Source organism: Tetrao urogallus (genome assembly GCF_951394365.1).
Source record: "Tetrao urogallus genome assembly, chromosome: 1".
Classification (NCBI taxonomy): Eukaryota; Metazoa; Chordata; class Aves; order Galliformes; family Phasianidae; genus Tetrao; species Tetrao urogallus.
Genome location: NC_136813.1, coordinates 112,134,639 through 112,149,264, shown reverse-complemented (window position 1 = coordinate 112,149,264; position 14,626 = coordinate 112,134,639). Strand labels below are relative to the sequence as shown.

The following is a 14,626-nucleotide window of genomic DNA, read 5'->3' as shown; positions in this document are numbered from 1 at the left end:
GGTTGGCCTTGTTTAGTGCCTTCTTGATACTTCTTGATACTCCTACAGTCTACCTCCTCCTCTGCAGGTACAGGGAACACAGAAATTTGTCAGATGTCTCTAAATCCTGCTCCACTGTTCCTAAAATTCTCAGAAATTAGTTCTGTAGGATTTCTTCTGTTAGTGTAGGGCATGTTCGCTGGTAATAACTGCTAAATAGCACACACTAGCCATGAGTTGGATGCTTATGAAACACATGATAATAGGTGTTGTGTTTTACTACTGATTCACTTTATGCAGACCGTGTAATACCAAAACCACCCACTCACAAATAAAATGCAATAGAGAAATGACATTCAAATGTTAAAGGTATGGCTTGAATTCTCACAACCAAGGACAATAAAGTTGTGAAACTCATTCTGTTTATAAATCATGCTGTTTTCTCAGGCATTCCAGCTCATCTAGTCAAAAGGACTCCCAGTCAGAGGATTATGTAAGATTCTACTTGTAGATACAGGAAGGTAGTTGGATATAGTAGCATCAAGTTTTAGTAGAGATGTTTTTGACAAGTCTGTTTTTAATTTCTTACTTGGGATCCCCATGGTTTAGTTCATGTTATAAATTATTCTCGTGTCTTTAACGTTCTCAGGGGCTGACAGCCTCCAAAATAAAACATCCCCTATTTCAGGGGGGCATTCTTGCTTTGTTGCTGTAGAGTAGTAGATCTGCATTCACATGCCATGCCAGATCTTTCACCAGTTCCTCATGAACAGAATTGCAGCAGGAAGATGTGCTTGTGTGGGAGCTTTGCTATGCAAGCATAACACGGATTATTCAGAAATATCAGCAAGCCTGTAGGCTTTCTGGTCATAACTCAGAGCTACCAAATATACCTTGATCAAGATAGCGTGACAGAAGGTAGCTCTGAGGTGGCTGCAGTATTGGCTAGAAAAACTTAAAGGGTTTAGTGACTTGGAACACATTTTTGGAAGGAGGAGAGAGGGAAAAAGAGTTTGTCTTGAGGATTGTAAGAATGTGCAGAGCTTTCACTCTGGAGTCTGCTTTTTTTTTTTTTCACCTTGTTTTTTACATGCTGCACCTTCCACGTGTCCAGACAGGGAAATGCAAAGGCTCTTCAGAGGCTGCTGTTCATTCTCCTCTGTAAGTTCAACCATCTGAGCAGGTACTGAGCGACACGTTTTGTCATACTTGTGGTTTTTAAGATTAGTCAGAGCATAGTAAAAGTCCATTTCAGTGCTTGCTAGCCATCCTTGGCCCCTGCCTTTGGAGTGGCTTGTTGATACATGTCAAATGGAAGATGAGGAAAAGCAGACAGGCAAAAGAAAGACGTAGAATTATTTAATATACCTAATATTGACAGATGGTATGTAAGATGTATAACGAAATCAAGTAGAAGCTGAATTTTGCTTCCAAAGTGTGGAGCCCTCCCTTCTCAGGCGCTCAAGTAGCCAGCCTGTTTCATGGCTGAACTTCCTTGTCAGCATTCCGAAGCACGTACAGCTCTAGGTAGCATTTTTGTTTTACTCTTTGTTGTGCATCTCACAGGTTGTCTGCTCTGCATAGTTACTGAGGGGTACGTCTTTGAGGGCTCCATAAAGCATACCTGTCTGCACTGTCACTGCTTTAAGGGAAAGCAAAGTCCAAGCACACGCTGGAGCACCTAAATATTTCTTCTTTTAAAAGAATGATAAAATTATATCATCTGGGCTATGTTTACTAGCATTTTTTATGTTAATATTCTCCTACATGTGGTTATCCTGTTGATTTGCACAGAAACTTAGCAGCAAAAAGTTATGTTAAAAAAAAAAAATCAAGAATGAGGTTTGCACGAAGTGATCTTATTGTCTTTATTAATCGTGGCTTCAGCTTTCTTTTCAAAATTATTTTTATTTTTATTTTTTTTCAGTGTTAGCTCAACTAAATTGAAATCAACTCAGGGTAAGGCTAATTTTCATAATTTATACAAGTGGGCCCAGATGGGGATAGTTAGAGCCTGAGACTGGCCAGGTGGTACAGGCAAAAAGCCTTCCAGAATTTGAGATCTGCTATTGTAATATTGAGGCTGATGATATCAAAGATTGTGAGGTTCTTGTACTATGTTTTCTTTCTTTGATTTCTGCATGAGTTGTTTGTTGTATGATGCAACTTTGATTTGTGGGTTTTCATGCATTGGAGATGTGTGAAGGAGAGTGTTTACATTAATGAAAAAGCTTTCTTTTAAAGAAAAAACATTGTCTAGTTACTCTAGCATTGTAGCTCTGGTTGACTGTAAAATAGTCAGCAGTGTGTTTCTCAGTGTGGAAGGATAAACAAGGCTCACCTGTGAGTTGGAGCTGTATGGAAGATTCACTCACTGAAGATTTCCTTGCAGGATTGTGTTGTGCTTTTGCTAGGCTGTAGATCTGAAGTGAAGGCTTTGACAATACTAAAAAGATGTGCAAAGGGAAATCTTTCTTTAACGGGGAACTTGTTCATTGGTATGGGTAAAACAAACTTGGAAACCTTTGAAGGTTTATTTTTTTGTGTAGTGGTGGCAGAATATTATACTCTTCTAACAAGCATATATCATTTCATTGCTATTTACACTGCTCCTTGATCATCCTTCTCCATTCTTGAACTATCTTTATGTATGTAGCTGTCACAGAAGACTTCCATTTGCTCCCTTGCATCTGACAAAGACTCTAAGCAGGACAGATTCTGATTGTTGACTCTGAGAGTAGATTTTAGCCCAATTTACATAGATCAGATTTGGCGCGTTATCCTATCGCAAGTGGAAAACATGCAATTCTCTGTTCTTCCTGTTGTTTTGTTTGCCAGCAGCCTGGCAAGCAAAACTCTTTTCAAGTCCTGACCTGGGCTATGGCTATTTGAAGGCACAGAAAGAGGGAAAATAAATGGCAGTTAGTGGTTTTTGGACTAGTCTAATTGTATAAGGATTGAGAGTTATGTGCGGCAATTCATTATCACATTGAAGAAGAGCATTGAATTAACCACCACACCTTTTCTATAACTGAGGATAAAGGCTTCATTTCTGTCCGTAGGGGAAGCATTTTCTCAAGAAGGGCAATAAGATTGTCAAAAGATGTGGGAGTAGGTCATCCAGTGCCTACTATGTGGATCTGTAACCATAAGAGTCTTTCTTAACTTTATAGTGATCTGGCTGTAGTATTGTGAAACCCCTGTTGATGCTAAAAGCAGGTGAATCATATACATCTTGTATATCAGTTTCACTGTCTTAAAAAAAAATGAAGAGTTTTTTTTTTTTCTTTTTCCCCTTCCTTTGAAGTTTTAAAGCAGAACTTGCTGGTGACCCACTTTTGCTAACAGTTCTCTTAACTAACCCCTGTACTCGCTTATACTTTTTTTTCTCTTCCACCCACTGTCTGTCTAGCCTGGTTTAAAATTTTTATATATGTACTTTTAAAAAATTGATTAGTTGGAGAGCTGCCCGTTCTTCTGCGCTGTATAATAAGGATTTAAAAACTGCACGCTGAATTCTGTATAGTGTAATTAAAACTGACCCAGATTTGGACCTGAGAACACCAGGACTTAGCCAAACTTGCCATGAGCTGAGTTCTGATGGCAGATGGGAGCTAATGAGGACACACTACACTCCAGAATTTCCCAGCTGCTTGGCCCCTTTTTGTACAAACAAGGTTTGGAGTGAAGTCCCAATCCCAAGAGCGTGTTCAAGCAAATGTACTGCACCCAGTGTTTTGGGAAACAAGGCAGTGCTGTCAGGCTGTTTCAGAAAAATGTTAAGGCATTATTTCCAAAGGGCTTTTACTGCGTATTTGAGTGTTACACGTATGCTGTCTTCCAGCTTCCATGTTATCGTAGGCTGTGTATGACCATGTGACTCATAGTCTGCCTGAATAGCCTCTACTGAATTCTGCTAGGGAACTTCCACCTTAACTTAATGGAGTGTTAAAATCCCAAAGCACTGGGTCTCCATTTAACCTGTGGTACTCTTCATTGGGTTCAATGTCCTGGGACTGTTTAGGCAGATGTAATTGATTCAGTTTGAAGCAGCTGTAGCTGGCATGTGGTCTCTCAGATTGCTAGCACCTGCTTGGGTATTTTTTTTTAAGTTGTGTTTTTTGTTTGTTGGTGAATAGAAGTGGTGCCAAAACCAGTGTTGGTCTTGGAGCTGATAAAGCATTAGAGGTCTGTATCTCACTCCCCTCCTAGTCTAGCCACCTCATTACTGGTGCCTGCTGTAATGTTGGTGGCAGTGAGCACAAACAGCTTTATGTCTCTCCTTCAAGCCAGTGCCCTGCTGCTACAGGCTCTTCTTCATAATCAGTGAGACTTAATTGTGCTCAGGTGTGCAGAGTGTCTGTGCACTCTTTAGAAAAATGGGTAGCCCATGGTTTGCTGTATTGTATGCATGTACCAAATCTATCTACTGCTTAGTCCAACAGTAACTGCTGGCACAGCAACATTACTGTTCATGTCTAACAAATGACCACGTAGTCCCAGGATATGCTCTTCAATATTTCTGTTCCCTTCCTCTGGTGTAGTGTCCCTAGACATTGGTTAAAATGTTGCTTCTGCAGTCAAATTTTAATAGGGTAAGATTTCAAAAGGGACTGTGAATCACTTGGTTGCCTTCCTGTATCATGTGATTTATCATAATCAAAGTTCAAATTAAACACGATGGTGCACTTGGTCAAGTACAGTAACACACAGCAGTGTGGTTTTCAATATGATATTACAAGATGGCATATTGAAACATTAATTTTTCTAATATATCCCTCCACTGACTTCCCCTCACTTTGTACATGAAGTTTATGCGCCTTTTGTCTTGTCTCTCTGCGGTCCTGCTGGAGAGATAAGGGCTGTATTAAGGTTCTTAATTTCATCTGTTTTTGTCTTCTCCATTTTCCCCACAGCTCATTTCTTGCTCTTTGCTTTCTCAAGTTTAGTTTCTGTTTCAAGGCTGCAGTTCTGCACTTTGTCTTGAATGGTGCCACTCCACTGTGGGGTTCTGACAGTGGAAAAGAGTGAATTTCTTAATACAGGTGTAATTATGAACTCCTACTTTGTTTATTTGGAACAGCTTTAAAAGCTGCTATTGCATGCAATTAGAAGTCTAAAGCTGGTTTTCTTCTCTCCTTTTAACCTGCATCTCTCATTTATATCAAATATGAGGAGATGATGCAATGTGCCTGTAGATATCTGTGATAGAAGCAAAGTCCTTCCTTCTCTGGAATGGTCCATGGTTAAAGCGTCAGTCTGCAGGTCTCTTCGTTTTGGTGAGCTGAGACATTTGAGAGGTCTAGTAGTGACTTCCCTCAGGGTCTGATATATGCTTCCCTTTCAGCAGGAGGGAAATGGCAGTTGAAATGTATAAAACATTTTTCCCCACTTTTTCGATGAGTGAAGCACAGAGCAGATGCTCTTCTTTGTTTTTAAAGCATAAAAGACAATTACTTCAGATGTAGTGAAATTTACTTTTTAAGTTGTTTTTTGTGATTAGGTACGGGTAATACAGGGTAGTTTATCACCGTCTCTGTGAAAGTGGTGCTGCTGGACGTCTTTGAACATTGCCAAGTAAAGGTACAAAGGAAGATGAATTCTAGAATTCCAGTTGACCCCAAATCACTTTTACAAATACAGTAAGATGGTGTCTCATCTTGATTTTTCTGATGTCCTGTGGTGATCTGTCGCATTTTGTTTGTTCAAGGGCTTGCTTTGTTTCCACCCATGTTCCCACTTTGCTACTCCATTCAGGTTACTCACTAAAAAATGCCTACCAATAAAAACATTCACAGCAGTAGCACTTGTCTGGAGGTGACCCAACTAACAAACAAAGCTGGAGCCACCAATGCGGGAGAAGCTAGCTGTTTCTTAATTTAAGCCTTAGTAATGACTGTGGCCCTCAAGGTTTGGGAATGTTGCTGTAAAGCGTTTTTGCTATTAGCAGCTACCCTTGTGAATAAAATGATGGACAATAAATATGAAGTATTTATTTCAGGAGTTTTGAGTGCCCAGCATTCTTGTTAAGATTAGTAGGAATATGGAAGGGAAGCTGTTCTTGAGATACAGCACCCATGGATTTGTACGTACAGCACAATAGAATGTCAGAAAGTATTGTTTATATGCAAAAAAAATATTTTTTTTGGTAACAAAAATTAACAAATACAAAAAAAAAAACCACACAGCACATGCAAAGGCTGAACGTGCAAGCAGCTGTCTTAGGATTTCTTGGTATCTTTCACAGCTAGGCAGAACAGAAAAGCTTCTTCCACTCCTACAATTGTCTTGAAAATAAATGTAATTTTAGGTCAGTAGCTATTGATAGCTGATATTCCCAAAACACTTTATTTCATGTATTAATACTTATTTACTGTTGTAGGCACTAAATAATTGTGAATTCTACACTAAGTACAAATAGTACAAGAAAATAAACAGTATTTATGTTCATATGAAATTTGCATGGCAAAGATGAAAAGTGTTTAATATTTTTTCTTTCCCCAGCCTACTAACATCCCAGACACGTGAGTTACAAACTAAGTAGTGTTTACAGTGCTGAACTATCTTATATCTTTAATTTTAAGTTTTTAGTTTAGAGATTGTATATCCTTTACTTGCTTTTTTGATCAGTTAGCTGATCTATTTTGTGTGTAGGATGCTTCTTTTTGCGTTCATGGTGTAGAGCACTTTCAAAATTAAGATATATTAGTGACTAGCACAGTTGGATGACAGAAAGGACAACAAAGGAAGTTAATAAATTGATAATGAAGTGGGATTATAGAGGATTGAGCATGAATATTAGAACTATTCCAGACTTACTTCTTAATCACTACTACTCTGCTTTGATTCTGTCTATTGGCTTTCTAATGGCACCACCCTGAAATGTATTGTTGAGTTTTTGGAAAAAGACCACTCGACTTGTCACTTATTGGCAAGCATGTCTGCATCCTTGACAGAGGCCAGTGGGTTAAATGGATGACAGAGACAAGATTCTTCTGTTAGCCATGTGGTTGGTCCCTCTGGAAGACACTTAAAATAAGTTGACAAAAATATTTTGAAGCTTGCAGTACCCTGTCTGATCTATGTACAAAGATTTTGTTTTCTGGGCTTGTCATTCCATCAGCAAACTCCTACGAAATCAAGCAATCGGTGACGGATTTAACACCGAATTGAATATAGAAACTAACATATCATGATTCTGACTAACAAATAAAATCATGTAAGATAAAGTAATTTTAAGTACAGACAAAGAAGTGCTTGGGAACAGAGAGTCAGCTCTTAATCTCACTGACTGTTTTTGAGAAGGAATCCTAGCCTGTATCTCTCAGTCATGTCAACCAAGCAGGTTCTTGCCAGAAGAGTGAACTGTAATGTGTGCTGCACTCAGCTCCTGGGCACTTCCCAAAGCTTCGTTCTCCCCATACGCTGTGCTTGACGACTGGACAGAAGGCTGTGCTGAGCTGAATTTTATTGTTCTGTTGCTCTCCGTCTATTTGCAATGCACATAATCAGGAATTCAGTATGTCCCAGGAAACTTGTTTAACCTAATGAGAGCAAATGGCAATGGGTGTTCCTTGCTTGGGACAACAGTGCCAACGTTTCTGCGGAATTGAGATGCATTTGGCTGGTTCCGGTGCTTCAAGTGGTTTTTAAACAGGTGTGTAATGGGTGCTGAATTCTGGAGCCTGCCTTTTTAATATGGAAGTTGCCAAATAAAGATCAACAGAAATAAAGATATCTACTGCAGGATAAATATTTTTCTTTGTATATTTATTCAAGCATAATCTTTACCTTAACTTGAGTCACAGGTGAATGGAGAGGTGTTCCTTCTCATAATTGAGAAAGTCCATTACAGAAAACAACAGGATGTCTAACAAGGTGTCCTAATTAAAATTACCCTGTAATTTGAGCAGAACATTCATTTATATGTAGCTAAGGTTGACCTAAAACCTATCCAAATCAGGAAGATGATTATACACTTTTTCCCATTGAAAATAGAACTTAGCATTCTGACACTAAACAGCACAATTCTGTTACTGTATTCAAGAGTAAGGGCTTTCTCTTCAGGGTTTTTTGTTTTTTTTTTAATCTTTTATGAAAATTTAAAAATGAGTTTCTCTCCTATGTCCTCACTTTGATAGCATTCACGTGTGGTTGCATTTCCGCAGTGTTTTGAAAGCAGTCCCGGTATTGCTCTGTGCGTGCTGCAAGCCAATCTGAAACCTTTGGTCGTGGTTAGTGTGCTGGTGAACTAATAAGCAACCGAGATAGCAGCTGCTTAGCAGGACTGATTGGCTCAGGCTCGACTTCACTATCTGCGACTACGCAGTTTGTGACTGGCTTGGTTTGCAAGCTGAGTAATTTTGTTATCTCGGGGAGTGTGGGCCTGCATACATAATCTGCGCTGTATACACGACTGGATAGATTTTAGTTATGTGTATAAAAATGACCTATTCATGCTCTAGCTATCATGTTTTAAAAAACTGACGAGGCGAATTGTATTTAATATAATTTATCAAATCAAAGTGAATGCTTGAAAGAATTTGCTAGCTTCAGAAATATTGTTTGTATTTAGAAGGGAATTCTCAGCATCTTTAACTTGACAGAATTGTACAAGCTGCAACTTGTTGCTACCCAGGCACAAGCTGGTGGAATTCTTTGTGCTGTTCTTCTGTTTCTCCCCATTTTCTACGCAGGCTGGGAAGGGGGAGGATTTTCAAAAACGTTTGGCATGGGTCTGAACGTTCTGCTGATAGATTCTACTAGAACCATTTCCCCATAATTCTAGTGAAAAGAAAATCATGCTATTGCTCCTTTTTGATAATCCCACCCGTGAGGTCTAATGCAAAACGTAAGGAGACAGCTATGGCTGTTGAGCTGGTGACTATCAGGTGTCCACACTGACTCTTTTAATTTTCTGAGCTACTGTGACTTCCAGTTACGGTGAATCCTCTATGGTTGTTAACTGACTAGTGAAGCTGTTCCTTAGTGACTCCTTCTCCTGAAGAAATTGTAGATGATGGTGCTGGGTGATTATTTACTGCCATAGGGTCTCTCTAGTGTAGAGATTAAATGCTCCAAATTGTCTGTTATCCTTAGAGCAAGCAAACTGAAATAAGAGATTTGGACTGCAGTGTGTTCTGTATTCATCTGAAACCCAGAGTTGCATCATTCAACTTCCTGCACAACTGGTAGGACAGAGTGACTTTGGAAATGGTGGTGGTTAGAAAGCTTAGATTTCCACTCTGGCCAGAATTAATGCATGTACTCTGGGAAAAAACAGCAAAAGGGATACTTAAGATTGTAACTGCAGAGATGTAAAAGAAAAGTCCTGCTCTTTATATCCAAATGTATTTTCTGAAGTCCTTGAAGGATTTTCAGGAGCTTCTGAATGTCCTGGTAACAGTGGCTCTTAATCGTGCGCTTTATCATTTGCCTTCGGCAAGAAAGCTCCATTCTTTCCTTTTCAATGTGGGACCTTGCCTTATTGCCTCAGGGAAGCATTACTGTAATGCATGTCACTTGAGGCTAATTCAATCTGCCACTTGGAAATTGCCCCTGGTGCAGATTGTAGCAGTGCACCATTATCTCAAGCTATTTTTCATCAAAGCAGAGTGTGTCTGTTCTGCATGATCTGTATAGCCCGTCAGTTTATTTTAGGTTAGCATGTGAGGTGATGGCTTTTCTTTAAACCTGTAAAACCATGATTGCTTTGGTTTCCAGCGATGTGATAGGAACCTTTATTTTTTCCAAAGCAGTCCGAGACATCTCAAGATGTAGGTTCATGGAAGCTTAAATTGACTGATGTTGAAGCCTCTCTGTTGATGTCCCTTCACGTGTACATTTTTGCAGATTCCTTAGCTGTAACCCCAGAATTTTGTGATTGGAGGTTGAATTGTCTGGGAAAAAAAAAAAAGAAAGAAAGGAAAAAAGAAAAAAATTTCATTAGGTTGAAAGTTTCCTGGACCAGAAAATTATCTGATTCTGGCTCAAGGATGAGGTCAGGCATGTGTGTCAGAGGAAAGAGGCAAGAGAAGGGAAGGATTGTTGCAGCAATTTAAATTAACTGAAATTGGTACGATACTGGAAATAGTAACCCAGTGGTGTCAGCAGCATAAGCTGTAAATAGGGTATGTGACAGCTAAATGAACTTTGGCTTTGAAATTTACTTTCTTCACTGTTTGCTAAAACCTGTGTTTTGGTATGCATGATGAACTCTGAAGATGACACCTCAACCTTTCTATCCTTGGAAAAGGGAACGTGTGAAGGCTTGATTAATTTCTTTTATGAGGTTTGGTTGCTGTACACCATTAGAAGCTGAACAGACAGGAGGGGGGAAAAAGGGAAGAAAACATTTTTGTAAGCAGTAGGGAATTCTCCTCTTTGAAAAACAGCTACAACTTCATTAACATTTCAACCAGCTTTAAATTAAAATTTGTGTCTGCAAGTAATCTATAATGTATTTTGAGTGCCAGTGAGGTACATCAGGGAAGCGCTAGCGCAAGTTTCCTCTAGGTACAGCTTGCAGTGCAGCTCTCCTGCCAGTGTTCCTGTGCAGCGAGGCCTCTGTGAGAAGGCCGGTCACCCCAACCCTGGGCCCGCTGCCTGGCCTGCACAGCCAGTGTGGCTGGGGTGAGCAGAACCGAGCAGATGATCGCTGAATGCAAAATACCACACCTTGGGTGGTATCACAGTGAGGTGATGAAGCCAGCAGCTCTGCTACGCAGGCAGCAACAAATGGCACGTGGTTCTGCATCTCTAGGTTTCGCACATTTGATGGGAAATGGGGACGTGCAGCACGCAGCTTGCAATCCTGCTTTTTTTTTTTTTCTTGCAGCACTTTTGTGTCACTTGCACGTGGATTAGAACTGCAGCCGTTCTCTGCAGTTGGTTCTCCAACTGCAAAGTCTTTGGAGAAAAAGCTTTTGCTGATGTATCGTGCTTTTGATGGGCTTGTATTGGAGCTTCTGCCAAGTGTTTCTAAAACTTTTTGTCTTTTGCATTTGTGAGACCTTAAAAATCCTTTTCTTCTCTTCTTGTAGGGAACTAGAGGGCTTGACACATCCCTTGCATCTTCCATTTACTCTGACCACAGTCCCTCCCTGTTCTCACAAGCGGAGCTAAGCCCTGCTTCCCTTCCTCTTGATTCCCAGACAGCTATATGGTAAGTTTTCATTATCCCAGTACTTGTTGCCACAAGGTAAAATTCTGGCAGACTCGCTCTAAAATCCATTAGCACTGGGCATTGAGGGCAGACTACTTCAAGCCCATCAGTGATCATTCAGTCCTGTTCCAGGCTGACTGTAGGAAAGGAAGATAGTATTGAATTAGCATTGGAGCTGAACTTCAGCATAGATTGTTATAGGAATAAAATATGAAGTAAAATATGTGACAGAATTAAATCCATCAGTTCTAATAAAGGAAACAGAAGAAAGCAAAGAAATCTTGGACCCTTAAATCCCATTAACCAGGCCAGAGAGAGAATGTGTTAAAAGAGAGCTGTGCTGTATCTTTTTTCATTGTTTGATGAAATAATCTTTTCTTACCCTTTAAGTGGTGTGTTTAAAAATCCTGGTATTTCTGAAACAAAGAGAATACACAGCCACCGAGCTAGCTGGTTTTTATACCTTCCTTTTCTGAGTATTGTCCTTCAGTACAATACAGAGCCATTTCTTTGTTCTCACAAGCTAGCAGTTAAATTGTATGTAAATGTATGCAAATTAGATGCTGTCTAATAAAGAGAGTCATTAGATGGAAGAAATATTTAGTTTAGGGGGGAAAAAAGAAAGAAAAGAAAGCAGGTGTATTTTGCAATAGAAAATGTAAGATTGCAAAAACCCCCTCAAACTTTGGGTGAAGGCTTTTTGTAAAACCATTAAAACATTTTCTAAGACTTGCCCTATTCTTGGTCCTTTCTTCTATGCATTTTTATGTGTGTATGTGTGTATACTTCTGTGGCCTTTTCCATAGAACTCACATGGCTGTGCTGTGTATATATGTACGTATTTGAAATGATATGGAAATACTGTATTCATAAATAATGTTTATGGTTACTTTAAACCGTATAGCTATGAATTTACATGCATGTACTTTGTGTTAAGGTGTGTTTTTGATTTCTGAGTCTATACAGGTGGAATCCATGTGGTAAATTTTACTCTCGTGGATTGATTTATTCATTATATGCCTTGGCTGTGTACATTATGCTCTCTAAATCATCTACATCAATTTTATAAGCCCCTCTCTTTTTTTTTTTCCTTAACTTTGTTCACTGAACCTCAATGTTGGGTATGTTTCCAGTCTTTTGCTAGAATTTCCTACCAAGTAATTCCTTTTTAAATATGGACCTGATTCAAGCCTAAAGTAGAGTGACTTTTCTGAATGTGACAAAGCAGCATCCTGGAGCACTAAAGTGCTAGGAACATGTCCTCAAAGGCTGGAGATCAGATCCCACGCCTATGGGTGGAGCACACAGCATCCATCTATGCTCTGAAAGATTGATAATTGATGAACCTTACATTCTTGCCACTTCTAAGGAGAAAATAATTAAGACTTTAATCTCTGTACCTTAGGATCTGTAGTTCTGATCTGTCAGTTCTGTCTGGAGAGAATAGTGTACATAGATGACATGGCTCAATTACTATGAAATCATTATTGCTTTTTGTTTCTGATGGTCAGTTGTCATGATTCAGGATGGGGAGCCAATACCTGTACTTGGGGCATATTTTTTCAGTTGCATTTTTGCAAGTCTGGAAGCCTTAAGACATATATGTATATGTGTATAAAATGTAAGTATATAAAAATAATGTTGTTTAAATATTTACATATAAAGCCAAGAGATTGGCTTCCTTCCCAGAATTACTGGAACTACCTTCCCCAGGAACATTTGGACTTGAAAAATCTCTACAGAAACACTTTTCTTCAAAAACTAAACAACTTGTGAAATGAGGGACTAGCTCTGCACCCTTAGCTGTTCATATTGGATCTGTTGTTTGGGGTGATGAAATGAGAGAGGGGAGAGACTCCTCTGCATGAGCAATACATTTCCAGTTAATTATGACAAGATGCTCTTTTATTACTCTCTCCGTCCAGTTTCTTATTGATTTATTTTATGAGAGAATATTTATGAAAAAAACTGTATCTCAATAGGGATTTTTTTTCATTGTTCTAGAACAGGTCCGTGCAGTGGAGTGCATCTGGGCCGCATTTAGTCCAGAGGCAGCAGTTCCTGTCCAAGCAGTTGCAGTGCAGATGAACTGATCACTCAGAGCTTTACTCTCTGTTTACCCCTTGTCCAAACTGTATCTGTTGAGCTACCAGCAGAGAGACCACATTGTGAGTCTTCTGCCTGATGTGGAAGTGTAGACAACATCATTGTAAGGATACTGTAGAAGATTGGCAATGAATATTTCACATACGGAAGAAGGATACCTTCATTCTGTTCAAGTTATTCTTCAATATGCATGGTATTCTTGGATAGGGACTATCCAAGAATCTAGGTAAGAGATGTAAGGTGAGGATGGGAGTGCAAGAAGAATCTGAGCTGTAATATGAAGGTGCTAGGGAAAGACAAAGTTAATAAAGTATGTCAAGACACAGGGCATAGTGGTGAGAGAGAGGTATGAGGTAGCATCAGCAAACAGAAAATGTTAACGATTTGCTCATTTGGGACACTGCTGTTCTAGGTTATCTGGAAGCAACCTAGAGCTGAGTCACTAGTAATACAGACATTTAACACAGATGTTTTGACACAGTTTGCAGTTTCTACATGTAATTTCAGCTACCTCTCAGAATCTGAAAACCTGTATTCTGAGACACTAACCAGGGATATTCCTACTAAAGGCAGGACAGGCTAGCTGTCGAAGACAGTACTTTGTCTCCCAGAAGTAGATTCCTCAAGAAGAGCTCGAAACACCTAGGCAGACAAGAACATGTTCGTACAGGGGAAGAACAATGCGGGATTAGGTGCAGCAGTATGATTAACTCCATGTTCCTCTCCAGACTTCCTCTGTTTGATGACTATGGATACTTCCTACTTCCTAGGATACATGTCTCTACCTTGTCCATCTTGATAATAAGGGAAATAAGCTTTCTGCATTCAAAATATATTGTGGGATATATGGTATCCCGAGACATGTTGAAAAGGTGGAGCCAGCACTTTGAGGGAGGTGATCTTTGCCCTCTGCTCTAGTGAGACACATCTGGAGTTATGCATCCAGTTCTGGGCTCTCCAGTTCAAAAAGGACAGGGATCTCCTAGAAACAGTCCAGTGGAGGGTAACGAAGATGATTAAGGGCCTGGAGCATCTCCCATGTGAGGAAGGCATGAGACACCTTGGACTCTTCAGACTGGAGAAGGGAAGACAGGAAGGGGATCTTGTTATCTACAATGAGGGAGTCAAGTCAATAGGAGTGGACTCTTCAGTGGCAAGCAACAGCTGAATAAGGGGCAACAGGCACAAACACAGACACAGGAAGTCCGTATAAGCACAAGGAAGAACTTTACTGTCAGAGTGGCAGAACACTGCATAGGCTGCTCAGAGAGATGTTAGAGTCTCCTTCCATGGAGATATTCAGGACCTGTCTGGATGCCTTCGTGTGCAAGCCATAGGGAATACTGCTTTAGCAGAGGGGCTGGATTCTATAATCTC

General features: G+C 39.8%; 1 long non-coding RNA gene across 1 annotated transcript in view; it reads left to right on the top strand.

Moving 5' to 3' along the window:
- The window catches only part of LOC306945478, an 82,732-nt gene extending 71,602 nt beyond the window's left edge, over positions 1 to 11,130 (top strand). Inside the window, exon 3 of the long non-coding RNA XR_013792584.1 lies at positions 11,022 to 11,130. This is a non-coding gene — a long non-coding RNA (uncharacterized lncRNA). The remainder of the gene's footprint in view (positions 1 to 11,021) is intronic.
- Positions 11,131 to 14,626: the final 3,496 nt, after the last annotated feature.